At 42.5% G+C, this 15148-nt stretch overlaps 1 long non-coding RNA gene across 3 annotated transcripts in view; it reads left to right on the top strand.

Moving 5' to 3' along the window:
- LOC143373966 (uncharacterized) overlaps positions 1-14532 on the top strand; it is a 307099-nt gene extending 292567 nt beyond the window's left edge. For all 3 annotated transcript variants that reach the window (XR_013086576.1, XR_013086578.1, XR_013086577.1), the window contains one exon: positions 14050-14532. This is a non-coding gene — a long non-coding RNA (uncharacterized LOC143373966). The remainder of the gene's footprint in view (positions 1-14049) is intronic.
- Positions 14533-15148: the final 616 nt, after the last annotated feature.

Below are 15148 nucleotides of genomic sequence, written 5' to 3'. Positions count from 1 at the left end.
CGGCGCGATAAAGTTGCGCCACGCTTGTAGTTCATTGGAGCGCGTTAAACGGCGAATCGCGAGATGCGACGATCTATTTCAGTTGCACGCAACGCCACGAAAGTTACTTACGTAAGGCCCAGCTGCGGGCGATCTAATGTCGTTACATAAAAATTCCATTAGAAGCGGTTAGAGAATCCACTGAAGCAGGTTCCAACTTTCTTGCGGAGGAATGTCTCCCAATTAGGAGACGAAACGGGAACAGGGCAAAACGCGGCATTATACGTTCCGTTGGCCGGGGAATGAAATTTAAAAATTTAATCGTGAAATTAAACCGCGCGTTTCATAGTCACGGCCTTTCTGGCGGTCACGGTAAATTAGTTTGTTTTTCACGGGAATTCTACCGTTCTGCCTGTTCCGAGTCGAGCAGGGACTGCCGCGGAGAGGCGAGCTGAGAGGTGAGCGCGCACGCCGGCTTCTAGCGAACGAACTCGCTCGGTATCCGTTTGCAATTCGAAGGAACGTACGGCTCCTGCTGCGATGGAATGTCGGGAGAATTTCGGGCATCTCTCGTGTCTTTATTAAGGCAGCTCATCTATAATTCACCGAGTGGCCTGGGCCGGCTGACAGTGCTGGACTCACCGGCCGCATAAACACACGGCATCTCGTGCAGAAGCTCATGCACGCCAGTGTGTGGCATGCATTGCGGTTGTCAGCTCTAGTCAACGTGTAATTTACAATCGTGCCCCAGCCCCGATGCAGATGCGCCCGCTGCTCGGAACCTGGACCACCAGGCACACCGTCTGCCAGGTGGAACGTCGGACCAGTTCCTAGCTTGCCAAGGGAACGCGAACACCAGCCGCACTGCTGTTGCCGTATTGCTGTTGTTCCTGTCGCTAGTTGCGATCCAAGTGGACGATAATGCTCGGCCCAGGTACTACTGGCCACTCGGAACCAGACCACTGCAAGGCCTCCATAAACTAAGTACTACATTCTGGTTACCGCTTCGCCATTAGTTTAGGGAGAAGTTTACAGAAGCTCCTCTGGATATCGCAGCAGCATGTCTGCTAATCATGAAGGAATGTTTCAAACCACGTGGTCGTTAGCTCCTGATTCCTCCTCGTGTCGCCTCAGCTTTAGATGCAAGCACAAAGGCAGTGCACCGGGAAATGTACCGCGTCCAGATTACTAGCTTGCCGTGGAACCTTGTTGCCAGGGGCTGTCAAAGAAATTGTACTTGCCTAGTTGCGCCGCATTTATTTATTTAGCAATGGTTGAAAGACGGAAATTTAATTGCAACGAATTACGCAATCCATGAAGTATCGTGTAATGTTGGTTAGCCAACGTACTTTTTATTCAAATATTGATGGAAGTTCTTTGGATTACTTAAAAGGATATCAGATAGATTAGCAAAAACGACGCGGAAGCCTGTAGCCTTATCAATGCCCCTAATCGAAGCGAGGATCTTTCAAACGAAATCGATTTTTCACTGCAACGACGAGACGTGGAAAAATTTACTTCACGAGTGATACTTTCGCTAGCATTTCACTTTGAATTCAAACGCATTTTATAAGAAGGAATATAGAAAGTCCAACATCCAGCATACGAAAACCTCGCAACTGTATTCCACAATTTCTTGCTTATGCTTGATCTCCTGTTCATTAAAAGGTTAGCTCATCTGATAGCCCCGAAATTATTCCGTCATAAACACATTTGCACGCGAGAAGAAGCTTGAATTTGCAAGTCCGACGACTTCGAGCCCGTAAAGAGCCCTACCTTGACACCTGAACGAAACAGATGCATAAGCCGGATGCTGCCGGTTGTTCTTTTACCCTGTACGAACATCCGCCACCTATGTACGCTCTCGCGACACCCATCCCTCCGCGCTGTTTGTCTATCCAGGATTCCATCCATCTGTTTCTGGCCTGCCGCCTCGTCCCATCTCCTCTCTTTTCTTGCACCAAGCAGCACGGAACGCTCGGTTGAAATGTCGTTTGCTTTGCGAACCGGTCCCTTACATTCGTAACCGTTCGTTATCGTTAGTTCCGCTTGGCGAGGCGCGTTCACAGCGTAAACACGTACGTACGTAGGCTACATAAGCGAGGAGAACGCTGCGCTCGGGGGTTGGTGAGAGCGAGAGAGCGGGGGAGAGAGAGAGAGAGGGTGATCGAGAGAGAGAGAGAGAGGGGGGGGAGGGAGATAGAGAGTGACAGGGGTACGAACGAGGTTTGAGAGCGCATTTCGGAGGAAGGTGTGGCCGTTTCGACTTCTGCCATTCGTTACCTTTGCCGCGAGCACACGGACGTGCGAGCACGCCGAGTCATGTTTACGAGCGCAAATAACGGTGCAGCCGCAACTTTTTGTTGCCGTTTCCTTTCCGCCGTTTCTTTTTTTTTTTTTTTTTGCACGGCGTTCACAGCGCGCACGCCGCGCCGTCGATGATATCACGCTTTGGTAATCGTACCCTTACACTCGACATTCGCACATTAATGCGCGCTCGTGCGGGCACACACGCGCACTCGGCTATTTACACGGTATCGTTACGCAATCCCGCTGATATCCTGCTGTCGTTTTCACTTTTGTTTACCAGGATATCAAATGGGTTTTATCCGGGCATTACTCGTTTTAAGATACGGCCTGTACAATCCGCCCTCCCCCCACTCCGCTCTATACTGAATAAATAACCGTGCCAATCTATTTGACATTTGTCACGGAATAAATGCGTACGTTAGCTTTTCTCTACCGTGCGGTTTCGCTGACAGGATTCTTGGAAATCTGTACGTTCTTCTTGGAATTCGTTTTGCGTTAGTTTAGATAAATATGTTTATGCAGGGTGACCCGTTTTAATCGAGCCACACCATTATATTGGAAACTGGTGATGATGCTAAGAAATACTTCGGAGGATGTTGAATGGTTTTCAGGAGCACGTCATTTTTTATGTAAGAGGTCTCTTTGTAGGTCGAAGCGGAGAAGACATGTGATGGTCAATTTTGTTTTTTTAAATAGAATTATTTGTTTTTATTGCATCAGTCAATGCAGCTATCCATTTTCTATAAAATATACTAAGTCACTTATGGCAAAAAACTATTACTTTAGGAGATATTTTAATTTTAATATTGCGTATTGATAGAGTTTGATAATATGCGCGACTTTTGGTATGTATTCTTGAATGAAACTAATTAAACTAATAGTTTTTCGCCACAGGTGGCTTAATACTGTTTATAGCGAATGACCAGCTGCATTGACTGATGTAATAAAAAATATATAATTCCATTTAAATAAACAAAGTTGACCTTCATATGTCTTCTCCGCTTCCACCAAAAAAGAGACCTCTTACATAAAATTATGTGCCCATCGAAATCATGCGATTTTTGTCTGAAGTACTTCTTAATTTAAATGGAACACCCTGTATATGCGATGATGGTCGCGCACTTTGATATTTACGAGATTTCGTGGATGGAACACTTTTACGTAGAATAACTAAAGGGAATGTTAGTCGTACCTTTCGTACATCTGTAATCTGTATCGCGAAGCAATGGAACAGGTGCGACAATGCAGAGGACAAAGGAGAAAACAATAGAGATTATTTTGCCATTTTTCTTGAAGCAGGTGTGTTAAGCTTATTTATGCTACCAATTTATTTTGATTTAAAATATGGAGCATTAATATTTAAATAGTAATGGAATCATTTTGTCTTAGAATTATAGGGTGTCTTTGCAATATACATTCTTTTAAAGTGTACGTTGAGAAGAATCGTTGACGTTCTAGTCGTATGCCACCTGGATATTGTATAAATGAGTAGAAGAAAATATCAGCAAATCCAATATCACTTGACTTAAGGATAGCTTCGATGCTTGCTGTTATTGTAGTACATATATATGTATTTGTTTTCTGCCGAAGTGTAAGATACGGTGCACTTAGTCAAGGATAATATTGCAGTTTGCTTGAAGCTTGAAATGCAACTCACGCAAGTGAAGGTTGAAGTGTGACTGACTCACTTGAAGGCTGAAATGTCATTGGCTTATTCCAAGGGAAAGACTTGTTGTTCTAACGTGCAAAAAGTCATTAATTTATAAAATATTTCAAGGTAGGAATGATGTTGTGGAACACGCAGATTGGTTAATTCACAATGATTTTTAAAAGTATAAATACATAGTTTTTTAATAACGTAATAACGTTTTGCACGTGTAATAATGATCAAAAATTCCAAAAGGATACAAATTTTATATGTCATTTCTAATCAGTCTCGTGAATTATAAACTTATCAAACATATTACTCTGAAAAAGATACAGGTAAAATAAAAAAATTGCTGCCCAGTAAGTACACATATAACATTGCGCCATTGGAAGCAGGCTTCTAGTTTTTAAAACGTAAATAACAATATTCTTTTCTGTTGTGCTACAGCAACTACAATGCACAAATTGGTCATTCGCGTTTTCTATTGTTATACAGATTTTTCTACATTTTTGTATAAGTTAGGAAACAATCAGTCATTTCATTGAATTAATACATCCCTTGTCTACTAATGTAGCATGGTTCGTACATATTATTATGTGCCTGATATGTACATCCAATCTGTTGGCATCTATCATCTTGCAAGTAGTGACACTACATACATATATTACCTACGATAATTAAATTTTAATACAACTCTGGATTTGTCATGTCTATTCTATCAATAGAAGTAATATACTTGATAGGTATGAAACATATACAAATGCACTATCACAATTGATATCGACACTATTTTCTATCAGCAGGTACTAGGTCACGTACATATTTTGTGACCAGATCCAAATTAAGTATCTATGGATTGATCAAGGAAAAATACTTTGAATCATCCTTTAAATCATCCAGTACTTCTTTAAAAAATTATCGTGGTCTAATAATTTTTCTACTGTATTATGCAGGTTGTGACAAAATTCATGGTGCAAGTGAGAAAAGGGTGATTCCTCGTGCAGAGATAAGCTCAGATATTTTTTAAATACATTTTTTTCACGCGAGGCTTCGGTTTTGAGAAACATGAATTTGAAACATTGTCAAGTAATTTACATGGCCGCATAATTAAAAATCAAGAAACGTAAAATCTAGAGATCTTGGGGGCTAAAATATGCCTCCATCGGAGTCAACCCAACAGTTATAGCTATGGTTTAATAAATCTCGCTTCTCTGGATTCGAATACGGTGGATCACCATCGCATTGAAAGTGCGATGTGAAATGCAAGTAGAAGTCCACCTGTCTGTAGTCAGCCATGTCTAGTCAAGGCACAGCGGCCCCTCGGAGAGCAAACTTATAGTACGCGGTCTGTATCTTGGCTCGACATGTCTAACGACAGACAGGTGGACTTCTACTCGTGTTTATCCCGTCCTCCTCCCGCCCGCCGTACAGATATCAGTTTCAGTGTGGCAAACTTATAGAGCGCGCAATCTGTACATTAGTGTCATATACATACAGTTGGTCCCGGTTAAGCTGATAATTTCAGGGTCCGGAGAGTATCTCTTATTCGGGGACGTAGGAGAATTTCACACCTCCGATTTCACGTCTCACTGAGTTTTACGGCTTTCGGCGCTCGGGAATAGGGAATCGGGAAGACAAGGCACTAGCCATTAAGAAAGGAAGAATGTCAAGTTCCGCATTTCTCATCAGATCTTCACGAAAATAACACCAATCGATTCCCTGTTTTTCCTCGATTAAAAGACACGAAAAATCATGTAAATCGGACGGTAATTAACGAAATTACGCGAAAAGTTAATTTGTAGAATTTAAAGTCAACTTCGTTAAAAATAGTCCGATTTACATGGAATTTGGTCCACTTTAATCGGGACAACGCCAGGAATCCATTGGTGCCACTTTCATATCGATATGATGAAAAATGAAGAATTTGACATTGCGAATTAAAATCGGCGAATAAAAGACCAAAAGTTTTATTGTCTATTATTTGGAAAAACACAAGCAATCGATTGGTGTCATTTTAATTACGAACCGATGAGAAATGCGGAACTTGACAATCTTTCCTTTTTAATGACTAGCGCTATCCTTTCCTTGTCTTTTATGGCCCATTGTTCGCGGGTGTCGAGCGCGCGGTCGCGAGGGTCCCCACGGGCTAAGTAAATAAGAAATGGTAGCGGGGGATTGATTTTTTATCAGTCTAACCGAGGGAAAATTATCAGGTTGACCGAGGAAAGCTGTAGTTGGTAAAATGACAATGTTGTGTGTCTCGAGAACGGAAACTCGAACAGAAATAATTTACCCTACAATTTCGGTTTATTTTTACACGAGGAATCACTCTGTCCTTATTTCTACCACGAATTTTGCACCATCATGTATTTAACTGCGATAAATAATTTAATAGTTATAAATGATACTACGAATATTTAGCAATTAATTATATGACTTAATGCATCATATAATTCGACAACAAGCCATAATACATTTCCCAAATTTTTTGGATAACTTCTGATTTGATTTCTCGCTTTTATAAAGAAAATGTATTTCGTAACGTACCTTCGATGCGACTTTTGCCTCTCTTCCTTGCAATAGTATTATCATACGATTGTCTATTCAAATTACTCGGTAAATAATGATGAAACTTGTTTACACTGTCCTAGATCCTTGATCTAAATAACTCCTAGTACAAAAAAACCTATGCAGCTGCTTGTTCGACAAGACTATAGTTCCAATGAAAAAACTTAACCGCATATTCTGTTTAATTTCTTTGAACTAATAAAAACTTTACCACCATTGAAAACCTTCCAACGAAGCTTCCCGAGTTTAAATAGATACGTCTGTCCAGCTACGGTCGACCCAGTGTACCAACAAATCTGAATTCTACATTCTATTCGCCGAGGCTTGAAATATGTATTCCTTTAACCCTTTCGTCACGGCGTACATTTCCGCGAAAGTGTTTTCGTCTAAAAAAAAAATGTTTTCATTTTGTTAAACTACCAGAGATGCTGACTAAAATCGACGCTAGGATCGGCAGCTCGTTCCGTGGCGCCGGATATATCCGGCGCTCGTACACACAGGTCATCAGATGGATTCCGGATATATCCGGCGCTCGTACCGAGAGGGTTAAATAAATAATTTACCGGTCTAGCGAGCGCCGTTCCTGTTCACGTATCGGTGGGAAGTTCAATGGAGAATAAGTGGCACTGTATAATAAACAGCATTGAAAGGAAGCTCACGGCACGGGAGCAGAGAACTTATACGTGTTCGCAAGTTACCGTGCCGTCTGCCAATTTTCGTACATCGATACATCGTGAAAGGAATGATCGCTGCAGGATAGACGTAATGAATAGCACGGATGGAAATATAGCGGGTCAGGTGCAGGTTCCACTGAAAGATAGTCGATGGATGTAGCCGTGGAAGCGGCGTGGGTGGAGGGGGAGGGGGGAGGAGGAGGGGAGGTATGGGTGCAATCAGCGCGATGATAACCAGTATTACCACGTCAACTCAACCCATCTCGCAGATCTTCGTGGCGTAATTCCCAGGGGTTCTATTTGTGACGAGAACAAGCGGCTAGTGTGACACGTGCACCGAGGACGATGTACCCGGAATTATTTATTCCGTATAACAACAGACCGATATCACGATCAAATAGAAATCATATTACAGCCTTTGAACATTCGCGCGTTCGGTTTTTGAGTTTAGCTGGGCCATCAATCGCGGTAACTGTGAGGCGTGATTAATTTTGCTGAATCCCTCCCGGTACCGCTGAAATGCAGCGCATCGCGCGATTCCTGTCGATGACAGAATACGTCCCTTGTCAATCTTCTTCTTCATTGTCAATCTACTTCATTCAATATGTTTAACAGCCGCGAGTCATGAGCAATTAATTATGCGGCTCGGCCTGACAGATTTATCGATCGTGTTCCCTATAGCAATGTATAATAAAGTTCAGGTGTATAGGAGTTGTAGAAACACTGCTTCCAAGCAATCTCAATGGGATAAAATAAATTATGCGTGTTATTTTCACAAACATCATTAATGCCAGTCATAAAATATATTCGTGTTCGGTGTAATGAGAAATCACTCTATAATTGAAAAACGTTGACAACAAAATTTTGTTTGTCTTTTAATTATGTAGTTTCACTTGTATTACTTTGTAATATTCTGATAAATATATCAGGTACTGGCACGATACAGAAACATCCCAGTTTCAGGTATTTTACAACCCTGTTTCTCATACTTACTGGTGCGTTGACCAATGAGGCTGAAATTCAATCAACGTAAAAAATTAAACAGTTTGTTATGGCCGCATAGAGCCTCCAGGGTTTAGAGTTTTTCTTCGAGTGTGATTGTAACCGCAGGAGCATATCCCGAGGGCGAGATCTGGCGATCCCAGGGTCCCCAGCTGGCTCACCAAGGCTGAGACTTTGCAAGGGGCTCAACTAGCAGCATTCTGCGAGTGCAACAGCCCCACCCAGGCTTAATGGGGAGCGAGGTCGTGGAGAATCGGGGCCAGACGGGGCTATCCCCAGTCAGCATCGCAGAGGTGTGCAAGGGTCGAGTATTCTCTTTTACCTCGCAAGCGAGGGCGAGTCAAGTGAGCGCGGGTGGCAGTCATCAGTCGTGACTCTGTCGCCCCACGATTAGGTTTGTACTGTGCTCTGCAGAGATACAATTACTAACCTGAGACCTACTCAAGTGGCGTGTAAAGCGATATCCCCGTGGATACAAGTCACCGCATGTCTTGTTCGTCACCTATTACAGGGCTGCGCTCATTTGGTCAGATCCCTACACCCCTTAGAGCTTTCGAGTACTATGTAATATCCAAAATGTGTTCTTGATACATCCTAGAAGTTTTGACTCGAGCGAGGACCCTCAAGGGGGCTACCGGCTGTGTCCCCTTCTGCTTTTACGTCACTATGTCTCTGCATGACACAGTACTCTTGCAGACAATAGTTATGCCTCAAACGTGCGGGGGGTGTAAGTGATTGGTTCTGTTAGAAATAATGGTGACGGGGGCTTGTACCACTGTCACCAAAATGAACGTTGAGAAATATAGATGGAAGCCTGTGTGCTATAGAAGCCTTGACTTAGGTGCAACATTAACTGTTGCCAAGTGGAGTACACGTAGAGATAGCATTTATAAGGAAAAGTCAGTCTACTATTAGATTAATTTCAGGTTATAACGGAACAGCAGAACTGAGTCTGTGTCGCAGTGTTTTCTTTTTAACATATAAACTCTACGAAAATTTTACAGTTTACAGTATTAATAAACATTACCCAACAGTCCTAGTCACAATTTGTATTAATTTCCTTGTAATTAATTCCCCCAAAAGTTACAGTTTTACCAAATCTGAGTGCCTAGTCCTCTTAAATGCTTAATATCCTTTCTTCCTTTTTTAGTACCTACTACACAAAACTGATGTTACAATTATATACAATAAAAGTGAATTCTCCGTCTAATCGGCAGCAGGCAACCATCCGTCGAAACATTTACAATCGGTTTCTTCAATGGAATGATGGCGAGGAGTATGAAAAACACCGTGAGTGTGGTAGTGAGAATCAACCTTAATGTCTCGCAACTGGAGCGCCTATCCAACCTCGATCCTAGATCGTCATTTCCCTCACTACTGCTGAGTACTCCTCGACGCGAGCGGCTCTGAAACCTCGCCAACTCCTTAGTAATAATCACACGAAGTGATTCCAGTCTAAATTAAAGTTTAATTATAATTATAAAAATCAAAACTTCCATTAGCTGATGACTGATCTGACCCGCATGCTTTATTGCTCCTAGCTACGAGCCGTAGGTGGGTCAAATGTCTCACGCTATCTTCTTTACTATTAGCGCATCCAATTTATTCTCCTCATCGAAAGGTACACATGCGGATCGATTCAGGTACAAAATTATTATTGTCACTTCTTGGGACAAAATGCTATGTATCAAATCTCATGCAAAGATCATCGCTGGATTCGATTCCTGTTGTCGTAACGAGACATTACTATATTTGACATCAGGGACGGATTTGGAGATTTGGCACCTCTAGGCTAACAAGTGTCTGCCGCCCTTTCCGCGAAATACACTGTCCAACAAAATTAAACTTTTCTTCTGTTGTGTAACATTCAATAGCCGTTTCTTATAGATTTTTGTCCGGTGAAGACGAATCCGTAAACCGTTTATCGCCATCACCCTCAGTTTTCGAGAAATTCGATTTTAAAAAAATGCAAATTTTCAACTTTGAACATCTTTTGTGTCGAAACAGTAATAGTTATTCGGTTGCATGGTCTGTCAAAATATTCTATGAAAAAGTTACTATTGAATTATAAGCATTTCAATACGTTTAAACAAAGATCAAAGGGAAAAGGACACCCGAAATGCACCAATTTTTGCAGATATCTTGCTATATATTTTAAAAACTAAGGGTCCAGGAGAAATTAACTACTCCACGCGATGCAGCAGAAATTTTTATTTCGGAAACCACCAACAGAAGTGGTAAGTCACGTTTTGTTTTCAATACAGAAGCGAAATAGTTTGGCAAAACGTGCGGCGCCGACAGTGGTAGTCACGCGCGTTAAGCGATTGTGTGACGCTGAGCGGCAGTGGATCGCGCGCCGCCGTTGACTACCACTGTCGACGCCGCACATTTTGCCAAACTATTTCGCTTCTGTATTGAAAACAAAATGTGTCTTACCACTTCTGTTGATGCTTTCCGAAGGAAAAATGTCTGCCGCGTCGCGTAGAGTAGTCAGATTTTCTCCTAGACCCTTAGTTTTGGAAATAAATTTAAAGATATCTGCAAATGTGGGTGCATTTCGGGTGATCTTTTCCCTTTGATCGTTGTTTAAACATATTTAAATATTCATAATACACCAATAACTTATATCGCTGTATTCGGGAGGGTTTGTAGAATAATTTGACGCAACAAGCAACCGAATAACTATTACTGTTTCGACACAAAAGATGTTCAAAGTTGAAAATTTGCAGTTTTTTTTTCAAAATCGAATTTCTCAAAAACTGAGGGTGATGGCGACAAACGGTTTGCGGATTCGTTTTCAGCGCACAAAAATCTATAAGAAACGGCTATTGAATCTTACGGACCAAAATGGCTGTTGGACAGTCATATTATCAAATATTTTAATTTAAAAGAGTCGACACAATTTCCAAATTAATTCAATATGGGACACTCACATCAGTGCCGTCTTATCGTTTTCGGGGGCCCTGAGGCGAGCTCCATATGTGGCCCTTTAAATTATTCTAAATTAAATAAAATCAAAAATACCGCGCTAACACGCGAAGGGAACTATTAAAACTTATTAAAACAATTAAATAAATAAGATTAAACGTGGGGTCCATTCAACAAAAAAGGGCCTCATTTTAAAATCTAAATTTTGGTGGATTCCAGTTGGAGGGCTCATATCCGTTTTTTCTAGCTTTTACAACCCTTTTTTTTTAATTTTCCAATTTTTCGGGGGCCCCCTGAACTCCGGGGCTCTGAGCCGGCTGCCCCTTTCGCCTCTATAGGTTAAGGCGGCACTGACTCACATATGAGTTATTGCTAATTCGCTATATGAAAAATAAGTGAATTGTTTTTAAAGTTGTACCAAGCCTCTGTGTTTAAACCTTCCCCAATTTTTTTGCTCAAAATTTTCCGCTCCCCAAAATTTGCCACCCTAGGCTCCAGTCTACTTAGCCTGTACACAAATCTGCACCTGGTTGACACAAGTACATTCCTTTATCCCAGTGCGTTTAGATAGCGATGAAATACTGTTAAATTTTAAGGTCAATGTATCGACATAAATCCGAAGAAAGGGTGACTTGGAAATTTGTCGAGTGAACAGTTTCGACTTGCATGTAACCTTTGCAACGTCATAACGTTTATCTTTCCCTCGTTCATTCTCATTGTCCCTCTGTCTCCCTTCTTCTGACCGACCACTTCTCTCACTTCCAACATAATATTTCCGCCTGTTCGTTTCCATGCAATCGCAACTCCGCTTGCTGTGTACGCAAGTCCATTTTCCGCGTCTCTCGAAAGTAATACCACCCCTACACCCCGGGCACGCACCCTATTTATTCCCGCACGAATGCAGGGAGAAGGAAATAATGATTTTAATAACACCGGAAACCTGCCGCGGCGAGAGGATTTTCCTCGATTACATCGAGCCCATTGTTTAAAAAAGAACCCGTTCAACATATGAGAACCATTAAATAAAATTTCACTGCGTCTGCCTATGCGGCACAGTAAAAAGTGCTTCATCCATCGGGACAATCCATTTCCATTTCAACCGTCCGATATGAAATGCATTTTATTCTCCAATGGAATTTCAGTGATTTGTTTCACCCAAATGTATTCGGGCCTGCATATTTAATTATTCAATCGAATTGCTTGTAATGCCATTCGCCGTGCGTTCTCCATATTTTTTTTACATCGGCGCTATTGATTTTCTGGTGGAAGTATAGGGAATTTTTCATGCGGCTGTAACCTGATTATTATCGAAATGTCCATGATTTGCATTTGGAAATATAATACACAGCCCATCTTTTAATTTCAATCGCATTCTTTTAGGTAGTGGTGCTGTGACTCTCGTCAAAAACTTGCAAATTTTATTTTCTCTTTTGGGATCCAATAGCGTAGGTATGAATTGTTTTTCTTTATTATTATTTAAACACTAGTAACCTGATGGAACCTTACCATACTTTCCATCTAATTATTCCAGCAACTAACAATAAGAAAAATCGCCAACTTCTTCATAAACACCAATTTCTTTAATTTAGCAATCCTAATTGTAATGGAGCAATCCTTTTTGCTCCATTGGTTCTACCGAATAACTTCGCGTCTCGGCTAGCCCGCATTAGAGCTAGTTAGATATAGCAGTTTTTATTAGCCGTGAGAACAGCGTCTATGAACACTTGCATCTCACCCACCCTGTTTCCGAATGCGGGGATGATGTCTCGGACCGTGGCACATAAGGGAAGAAGGGGTGGGTGGGGAGGGGAGGGGAGGGATTTGAGGTGGGAGAGGAAGTTGCTGGACCATGTCGACTGCTTCCCAAGCCAGCCGAAGTGGACCTATCAACTCGAAACGAGTGTGCTCGACGTTAAAATCCCGGTCGCTGTTCCCGTTTCTCAGCTTCTCCCTATCCTCCCCCTCCCCCTCTCTCCTCTCGGCCTCCCTCCACCTTTATCGTTCCCTTGCTTTCCATCTCCTTTCGCAGCCAACCCTCCTGCCACCCACTGTCTGTCTTCCTCTTTAGTGCGTTCATTCTCCCGTTTGTCCGTATTGGACGTAAACGATGCAACGGGTGGACATGGTCCAACAAATCCGAAATCTCCTTTCCCCCCGGCATAAAGCCTCGCCTCTTTTTTCGGCTTGGCCCCTCCGTCGACTTCGCGCCAATGCTTTCCTGCGAGCAAGCCAGGCGATGCGAGTACCAGGCCGTGCGATGAAATCGATTTGTATTTGAAGAATCCAATGATACGTGCGGAAATCGAATCCCCGAACACGACGGAGCCTCGATATTATTACGAAATATCGCTTCGGAGTTGAACAGGTACTCTAACGCTGCTCAGGGAAGCTTGCTACGCGATGACTAACGTTCCACGCGATTAATAGCATTGTTTAAAGGAAAAGAAAATACTCCGTTCGCCGCCCTCGAGTACATCGTATAAAAAAAAAAACGCCCTTTTCAAACCAGTCCCCATGATCGAGCCGGAAATTGCGCGAAACTTTGCCGTGGGTGAATTTTGGTTCGCTTCATTCGGTAAGCTACGTATCGACGAGAGCTTTCGTGAAGTTTGAAAATGCTGGTTCGAAAAGTCGCGTGGAATTGACGTGGAGGTTTAATTAATGCCGTGAAGAGAAGTTGATAATTCGGCAGGTGCATGCTTGTCGACATAAATCAGCAAAATATCGCCAATATTGCGCGGGCGAAAATTCTAAGGGGGATTGGGAATTGAAAGGAGCGATGAAAACTGAAGAACACGAGCATTCTTCGCGCGTACATGTTTGTAGATTTGGCAGATGCGTAATGTGTTCTAAAATGAATTCAGATAATGGGGCGAGAGGAGGTAGTCGATAGGGATAGCCTGGATTCCTCAAGGAAGTGACAATATTATTCTGTTTCAGGGTGTGACGGGCGACCGGCTGGCCGGGGGCGCCGCACACCTCCTCCATCTCTTCTTCTTCTTGCCACGACCACAACACACAATGTAACAACAACTACCACTACTAGAGTCGTCCGCGCGAACCACGTTCTCAATGTACTCGATGTGGTACGTCACCATACCCCTACTCGGTGTCTCTGAAGATATGTTACCCTTATTAAGTTTAACGTGTTTCACTTTTACGTTGTCGTATCTCACAGTTAGTGTTCCTCGATGTTTTAATGAGAAACCCGTGGTCATGGCCCGCAGCGATGATACCAACCCTCCACTGCTCTTCAACGCACGTAGAGCGAAGAGTGCACTGCGAATTCGATCTAGAATATTAAATTAATTATCGAGTCCAATAAAACATCGTGTACGTTTCGATATTGCCTCAGAAGGTATTTGCGGCTCGATTGTAATTACTGCATTCTTCTATTGCCAGACATCTATGTGTGCACGTGGAAGCAAAATTTTCGCTCGTTGTGTTCGTTCCTTTTAATTGGACTGCGCCATCGAATTTCATTTTTTATAGAAATTGCAGTTAAATTGAAGCCGCGCCCCGGGGCGGTTGCACGGTTCCTGAGCTATTTTTCGAAAATGTCCTTGAACACGATGCGCGCTACCGTCGGTGGAATTTTGAACGATTAAATTATGTATGAAATTTATTCATTGGCATCTCTTATTGCGTACAATCTCACGATTGGCGGCATAAATTTCACCCTGGAAGCAGTGGCATTCTTCGCACACACGTACGTATTTACAAGTTATTCAACATTGTGTATACATTCTATATTCTGTACACATACATTATGTCTTCACTGTTCGCTGACTTCCGTTACAATGTGACTTGTGGTTGGTTTAGTTTCGTTGGTTTATCGATGTTCGATGTTGGCTGCTATTGTTGGTTGTTAGGTGTTTAGTGGTCACTCTGTGTTGGTGCTCACCCTATCGACTCTCCCTTGTACCCGCAACCCCGACAACCTGTGCCGTCCCCCGTTTCTCCCACAACTCGATTCCCGAAACTTGATGTTAGAAGTTACAATCTCAAGCCTGCCTCCCGCCACGAGGTGTCTTACCCG

This window comes from Andrena cerasifolii, chromosome 10 (genome assembly GCF_050908995.1).
Source record: "Andrena cerasifolii isolate SP2316 chromosome 10, iyAndCera1_principal, whole genome shotgun sequence".
NCBI classification, from domain to species: Eukaryota; Metazoa; Arthropoda; class Insecta; order Hymenoptera; family Andrenidae; genus Andrena; species Andrena cerasifolii.
The sequence above is the reverse complement of the archived record's forward strand: the minus strand, read 5'-3'. Positions and strand labels throughout refer to the sequence as shown.